At 36.3% G+C, this 7,712-nt stretch overlaps 1 protein-coding gene across 1 annotated transcript in view; it reads right to left on the bottom strand.

The window, feature by feature from the left end:
• The window catches only part of Zswim5 (zinc finger SWIM-type containing 5), a 210,553-nt gene that overhangs the window by 37,544 nt on the left and 165,297 nt on the right, over window positions 1-7,712 (bottom strand). The gene's annotated exons all lie outside the window — the stretch shown is intronic.

Below are 7,712 nucleotides of genomic sequence, written 5' to 3'. Positions count from 1 at the left end.
TTTTTTCTTTCTTTAAAATAAAAATAACTGATGTCAATAAAAAAAAACAAAACATTGCTAAGATTTCCATCCATCCATCCATCCATCCATCCATCCATCCATCCATTTGGTGCAGGATCTCATTATGCAGCTCAGACTCCTAGTGATTCTCCTGTCTCAGCTTCCCCAGTGCTGAGATTACAGGTGTGCACCACAATGTCCAGTTTTGGTGGCCAGCACGGCATGCCCAGGGCTGCAGGGACAGTACAGCATGTAGTACCAGGGACTGAATCTGGATCTTTGCACTTGCCACGCAGGTGCTTAAACTGCCGAGCTATCTTCCCATCCCCTGGGACTTGGATTTGGAAACTGATGATCAATTTGTGACGCTTTAAAATTATCACTTTCTTCAATTTTCTGTTACTATAACAAAGTAACATTCTGTATAATCAATGGAAATTTTTTCTTTGACAATATCTCTCTCCTTTTCAAGGAAACTAGCTTCTTTTCAAAGTTGGCTATATGGCTGTACCATATAATTTTTCAATTCAAGTTATCAATAAGAATGGATTCATGTAAAATACCTTTAACATACCTCACAGGACTAGAGAAAACATTCCTAAAATTCATCTGGAAGCAAAATTGACCTAGAATAGCAAAGGCAGTCCTGGGCAACAATCACAAGGCAGAAGGTATAATCCCTGATTGAAATTATGCTACAAAATTACTATGATAAAATCAGCATGGTACAGGCAACAAAATAGGCCTAGGGACCAGTGGAACAGATTAGAAGACAGAGAAACAACTACAAACACACTCAGCCTTATCTTTGAAAAAGGAGCCAAACATGTTCACTAGAAGAAAAATAGCCTTAAATAAGTGGTGCCAGGAAAACTGGCTTTCCACATGCCAAATACTGAAACTAGACCCATATCTATCACCATGCACTAAATTAAAGTCAAAATGGACCAAATATTAAATATTAAAAAAGAAAAACTAAATCTACTGGAAAAGAAAGTAGGCCTATGTCTTGAAGACGTAGGTATAGGCAGAGATGTCATGAACAAAACCCAAACTGCATGGGAAATACTTCAAAGAATCAAATCTAGGAACTCATCTGATTAAAAAGTTTTTGAACATCAAAAGAAATCACCAACAGAGTGAAAAGAGAGCCCAGAGTGGGAAAAATTTTAGTCAGCTGTCCTTTAGACAAAGGACTTACATCTAGAACATATACAGAACTGAAAAAAAATCAGACCCCCCTGCAAATTCAGACTCCATCCCAAAGTGGTACCTGAGATGAATATATACTTCTCAGATGAATACAAATAGCAAATAAATATATAAAAAATGTTCAATGTCATTAATCATTTGAGAAATACAAATTAAAACACTGAGATTCCATCTTACCCTACAGAGAATGGCTATCATCAAGAAATCAACCAATAATAAATGCTGGAGCGGTTATGGGCAAAAACTCCTAAATGTAGTTGGGAGTATAGACTGGTGCAACTACTGTGGAAATCAGTGCAGAGATTCCTCAAAAAGCTAGGATTAGAGGTTCTATTTGACCTAGCTATTCTCCTTTTGGGTATTTCCTCAGAAGAATTAAAAACATCACATCACAATGATATATGTGCATCCATGTTTATAGCAGCACACTTTGTCATAGCTAAATCTTGGAAACAACCCAATGCCCACCAACCAAAGAATAAAAAAGATGTAGTATTTTTATATAATAGAGGATTACTCAGCTGTAAAGAAGGATAAACTCAAGGCTTTTATAGGGAAATGGATGCATCTACAGACCATACTCATAAGTGAAATAAATCAGTCTCAGGGCCGGGGAGATAGCTCAATAGGATAAGCGCTTGCCTGGATAGTGCAAGGGCCTGAGTTCAACCCCTGGTTCCGCCAAAAAAAAAAAAAAAAAAAAAGAAAAAAAATCAGTCTCACGTGTGTAAATATCATATTGTCTCCCTAGTGTGAAAAGCTGAAAGAGTAAATAAGGTGCAAAATGTACAATGATGTCATGAAATACAAAGACGCTGCTCAAAAGGGAAGAGAAACTGGAACGGGGGACAGGAGAAAAGAAGGAAAGGAAAAAGAAAAATAAAATTAAATACGCACACCAGATAGTTAAGGTAGTTATACTACTAATTGCTATTAGTTCATTGAAAAGAAAAGGTTATGCTTATATTGTTTGATCACTTTTTCAAGCCTGTATCTTGTAATATGAACAATACTTTGATGATAACAATACACAATGCACTAACCATTGTTACTCTCCTACAGTCTTATTTTGAAATTTTATACCATTGTTTTTATTGTTTATTTTTCTTTTACTTAAAAAAAAAGACTAGACTAGTGCTCTTCATTTAAAGATCTTTTGAGATGGAGCTGCTTTGATGGATGGAAGCTCATTTAGACAATATTTCAAAGCCTCAAAGTCAAACAAAACAAAAAATTTTTTCTTGTTTTTTTGAGACAAGGCTTCACTATGTAGTTCAGGGTGGCCTTGAACTCACTTTGTAGGCCTCAAACTCAAAGTGATCCTTCTACTTTAACCTCCTGAGTGCTGGGGTTATAGGTGTGCACCACCATTCACAGCACAGAGGAATATATTAAAAGGCCATTTTAGCCTTATTTTTAGATAGCAACTAACGATGAGAGTTCCTAATGGTTCAATTCCATTAAAAAAATACCATGAAATATAAACCATAATATATAATAATTACAATGATGGCTCTTTAGGGGATTATAGTATTAGTGGTATTTATTTTACAGTTTCAGAAGTCTTTTCATCTACAGTGAAGAAAATGATTTTCATACTTAATCTTCACATCTGAAAAAAGAGGACAAAAGAAGCTATTAGAATGACTTCGGTATCTAAGAAACACAAAATCAATAGGGTATTCGAAACAGGAAACAAACTGGGTAAACTGAGACAGATTTAAGCGATTAAAGAGCCAGGATGCTAATGTAATAGTCACACAGAAGTTTTAATTTCTTAGTCATTCCAATATTAAGAAGATCCCTATACAGTAAGCATAAGTACTTTCACCTGTAAGTTAAAAACAAGTTTTCTATCTTATGACTTTGTTTCAAAAACACTCAGAAACTGTCATATTTTTAAGACTCAGCAAATTTTGCAGTAGCCTACAGCATTCACAGGAATGTGTTATAAGCTGTAGGAAAAACCATGTCTTCATACAACGTAAAAAAAAAAATACTATAGTTTGGGCACAGTGGCTCATACCCATGGTCCCAACACCGTAGGAGGCTGAGGCAAGATCCCAGTCTAAGTAATTTAGTGACTTATTGAAACTGTCTCAAAATAAAAAATGAAAAAGGTTTAGAGATACACCTCAGTGTGAAGGCCCTGGATTCAACCCTTAGTACTAAAAAGAAAACAAAACAAAAAAACAAACTTCAAAGCAAAGTTAGCTATTATGGAAGTTTAAAATTTACATAATTGTTATACATTACATAGATGACAGTAATAGCTGTCATCTTTCTTCAGTATCTATGCATCACATTAAACATTTATATACATTATCTCAAAATATATTTCAACTTGTGGATCAACAAGTCTTGGGCTGGTTGTTGAAAGTAGAAAATGGGAACCATGGATAAATTCTAGATTTTCTTTGTGAGAAATTGGATACACTTTGGTGCTTTGTACAGAAATGGAGAGAGCAAAAAGAACATCAGGTTTTGGCAGGCAAATTAAGAGTTCTATGATGGCCACTTGAGATTTAGATGTTTCTTAGAAGTGATGGGCAGCTGGACAGTTTGAAGCTCAGAGAAAAGGTTTGGATTGGAGAAATACATTTGTTTTCACTTTTGTTTATTTGTGGTGCTGGGCATTAAAACCAAGGCTTGTACATTCTAGGCAAGTAATCTACCCTTGAGATACACCTCCATGTCATCCTTTTTTTTTTTTTTTTTGGGAAGGGTCTACAGGGTGTTCAGGGTCTCACCACTAGATTGGACTCATGGTGATCTGCCTGTTTACAGCCTCCCAAAAGCTGGGATAACAGGTTTGCTCCACCATGCCCCGTCTCAATCTCAGCCTCAGTGTACCTTGGGGGTGAGGCCAGCATGGCAGGCCTGGGGATAAAACCCAGGCCTCTGTACCTGCTTGCAGGTGCTTTAATCTGCTGAGCTATTTGGCCGGCTCTTTTTGTTTTTTCTTTTCTTTTGATCTGGATGGCATTTAAAATCACAGGAACAAATAAAATCAATTAGGCAAAGAATGTGGACAGGGAAGTGAGAGCTGTGGGTACTCAATCTTTAGAAGAGCTAAGGAAAGACAAAGTAGCCTGCAAAGAAGCCTGAGTAAAAGTCAAGAATGTAGGAGAGAAACCAAGAAGGCATATAGTTATGGAAACCAACAGAAGAATATGTTTCAAGAAGAGTATGGCCAATTTTATGGAAAACTGCTAAGAGGTCACGTAAGATGAGAAATGGGACGCAACCAGTGTTATCTATCCATATGGATGTCACTAGTGATTTTGACAGGAGCTGCTTCAGCAGAGTGGAAACAGTGAGCAATGAAAACCTATCTGGAATGTACACAAGGGAGAATGGAGGTGAAAAAATAGAAAAAATGGCAGATAACTGGTTTTGAATGCTTTTTATTTTTTAAACAGAGTACAAAATAGTATTCAAACAGAAAAAGTATAAGTGTTACAGAATTTAACTTAACAAATTAATGCGAATTTCATAGTATTTGTTGAAATGCAGTGCTTTCAACTGCTTATTCATATTACCAGATATATGCATGCAAAATTAAAAGAAAAAAAAAAGAAATATGTAAGAAATTAAGAGAAAAAAGAGAAACAAATGAGAAAAACCAGATAAAATAAATTAAGCATTATCTGTTCCTTTCCACAGACCAGCAGAAATCCATAGTACAGTTGTATAAACCATCTTGTCTACATACATAGATAGATCTTTTTTCCCCACTCCCTCTCCTGTCCTTCTCCTCAATTCAGAAACTCTTTCCTTTTGAATAAGTTCATTTCCTTTTCTCAATATCTACTGTGCCCTTCGGATTCCATTTCCTCTTTCAGGTTCTCACACTAAGGAGACAATATGATGTTTGCACATGTGGGTCTGATTTATTTCACTTAAGAGTTTTCTCTAGTTGCATCCATTTACCAACAAAAGCCGCAAAATTATCCTTATAGCTGAGTAATACTCCACTGTGTAAAAAATATCACATATTCTTTATCCATTCCTCAGCTGATGGGCATCTAGGTTGTTTCCAGGATTTAACTATGATAAACTGAGCTGTCATAAAGATGGGTGCACATATATTGCTATGGTGCAATGTTTTCAGTTCTTCTGGAAAAACACCTAGGAGGGGAATAGCTGGCTTGAATGGAATCTCCAATCCTAGTTTAAGGAATGTCCACACTGATTTCCATAGTGGTTGTACCAGTCTGCACTCCCACAAACAGGGAAGAAGAGTTCCTTCCCCCTACAGCCCCTCTAGCATTTGTTATTGGCTGATTTCTTGATGTTATCCTTTCTTTCAGGGGTGAGATGGAATCTCAGTGCTGTTTTAATTTGCATTTCTTGAATGATCAATAATGTTGAACATTTTTTTATATATTTACTTGCTATTTGTATTTCTTTATCTGCAAACTGTATATTCATCTCAGCTGCCTATTTTTTGATTGGGTCTTTGAATCCGGGGGCCTGATTTTTTAAATTTTTATATGTTCTATATAAAAGTCCTTTGTCAGAGGGACAGTTGGCTCTAATTTTTTCCCAGTTTGTAGGTTTTCTTTTTACTCTGCTGGAGATTTCCTTTGAATTTCAGAAACTTTTCAAAAAGATGAGATCCCAGCTGTCAATTCTTTGAAGTATTTCCCATGCAGTGTGTTTTTGTTTATGAACTCTCTACCTAGTCCTTTGGCTTTAAGATTTCTACCTATATTTTTCTTCAGAAGACTTAATGTTTCTATTTTAATATTTAATCTGGGGCCAGGGAGATGGCTCAGTGGAATAAGCGCTTCCCTGTCAAGAGCAAGGGCCTGAGTTCAACCCCGGTTCTGCTAAAAAAAAAAAAAAAAAAAGAAATCTTTGATCCATTTTGACTGTAGTTTAGTGAATGGTGATAGACATGAGTCTTAGCCTTCAGCATGTGGAAAGTCAGTTTTTCCAGCACCATTTATTAAGGAGGCTATCATTCTTCTAGTGAATATGTTTGGCCCCTTTATCAAACAAAGATAAGGTGTCTGAGTGTGTTTGCAGTTGTGTCTGCATCTTCTAATCTGTTCCACTGATCCTCAGGTCTGTCTCTATGCCAATACCATGCTGATTTTATGACAGTAGCTTTATAGTATAATTTCAGGTCAGGGATTGTGATAGCCCCTGCCTTTTGTTTGTTTACTAGGATTGCTTTTGATATTTTGGGTCTCTTCTGTTTCAAAATGAATTTGAGGAAAGTTATCTCTAGCTCTGTGAGGTATACTAATGGTATTTTAATCAGAATTGTATTGAATCTGTATAACAATTTTGGAGGTATGCCCATTTTCATAATGTTGGTTCTTCCTATTCAGGAGAATGGACTATTTTCCAGTTTTCTCAAATCGTTTTCAATCTCTTTTCTCAGAGTACCATGATTTTCACTGTATAAATATTTTACTTTCTTTGTGAGATTGATTCCTATGTATTTCATTTTTGGTTGTTACTGTGAAAGGCATGGTTTTCTTAATTTTTCTCTCAGTGAGTTAATTGTGTACAAAAATGGTACTGATTTTTGGGTGTTCACTTTGGATCTAGCTATGTCACTGACTTTGGTGATTATATCTATAAGATTCTTGGTGGAGTTTTTGGGGTCCTCTATGTAGAGTATCATGGCCTCTGCAAAAAATGATAATTTCATTTCTTTTCTAATCCTTATTCTTTTCATTTCTCTCTCTTATCTAACTGCTCTGGCTAATGTTTCCAGAACTATATTGAATAGGAGTGGAGACAGTGGACATTCTTGTCTTGTTCCTGATTTTATTTTATTTTTTGTACCAGGGGTCAAACTTAGGACCTTGTGCTAGCCAGGTAGGTGCTTAAGCCACTGAGCTATCTCTCCAGCCTTTGTTCCTGGTTTTAAAGTGAAGACTTTAGAGCCGGACAAATAGCTCAGTGGATTAAAGTACCTGCTTAGGCAGACACAGGGGCTGAGGGTTTGATCCCAGGCCTCGTGCTGGCCCCACCCCCAGGGCATGCTGAGATGAGACTGAGACTGGATGTAGTGGCACAAGCCTGTAATCCCAGCTCTTGGGAGGCTGAACACAGGTGGATCACTATGAGTCCAATCTACATAGTGAGACCCTGTAGACTCTGTACTAAAATATAAAATAAATAAATAACTAAAAAAAATAAATATAGTGAAGGCTTTCAATTTTTGCCCATTTAGTATGATGTTGGCTGTTGGTTTCTCATTGATGGCTTTTATCAAATTGAATCCATTCCAATTTTCTGTAGGGTTTTTATCATGAATGAATGTTGGAATTTGTCAAAAGCTTTTTCTGCATCTATTGAGATGATCATGTCATTTTTGTCCTTGGCTCTTTTTTTTCAGGCTTTTACCAGACTTTTAATTTAATTTTATTATTTCAATAAAATGGAAATACGGATTTTTTTTGTTGTTGTTGTTCCGAATGCCTTCAGGGCAGGTTTGGCTGGCTGGAGTGTTGTGGGGATCGAACTACAGCAACCTG

The sequence above is a fragment of the Octodon degus genome, unplaced genomic scaffold, assembly GCF_000260255.1.
Source record: "Octodon degus isolate 3935 unplaced genomic scaffold, OctDeg1.0 scaffold00107, whole genome shotgun sequence".
Taxonomy (NCBI): Eukaryota; Metazoa; Chordata; class Mammalia; order Rodentia; family Octodontidae; genus Octodon; species Octodon degus.
Note: the sequence above shows the minus strand (reverse complement) of the source record. Positions and strands in the feature narration are given on the sequence as shown.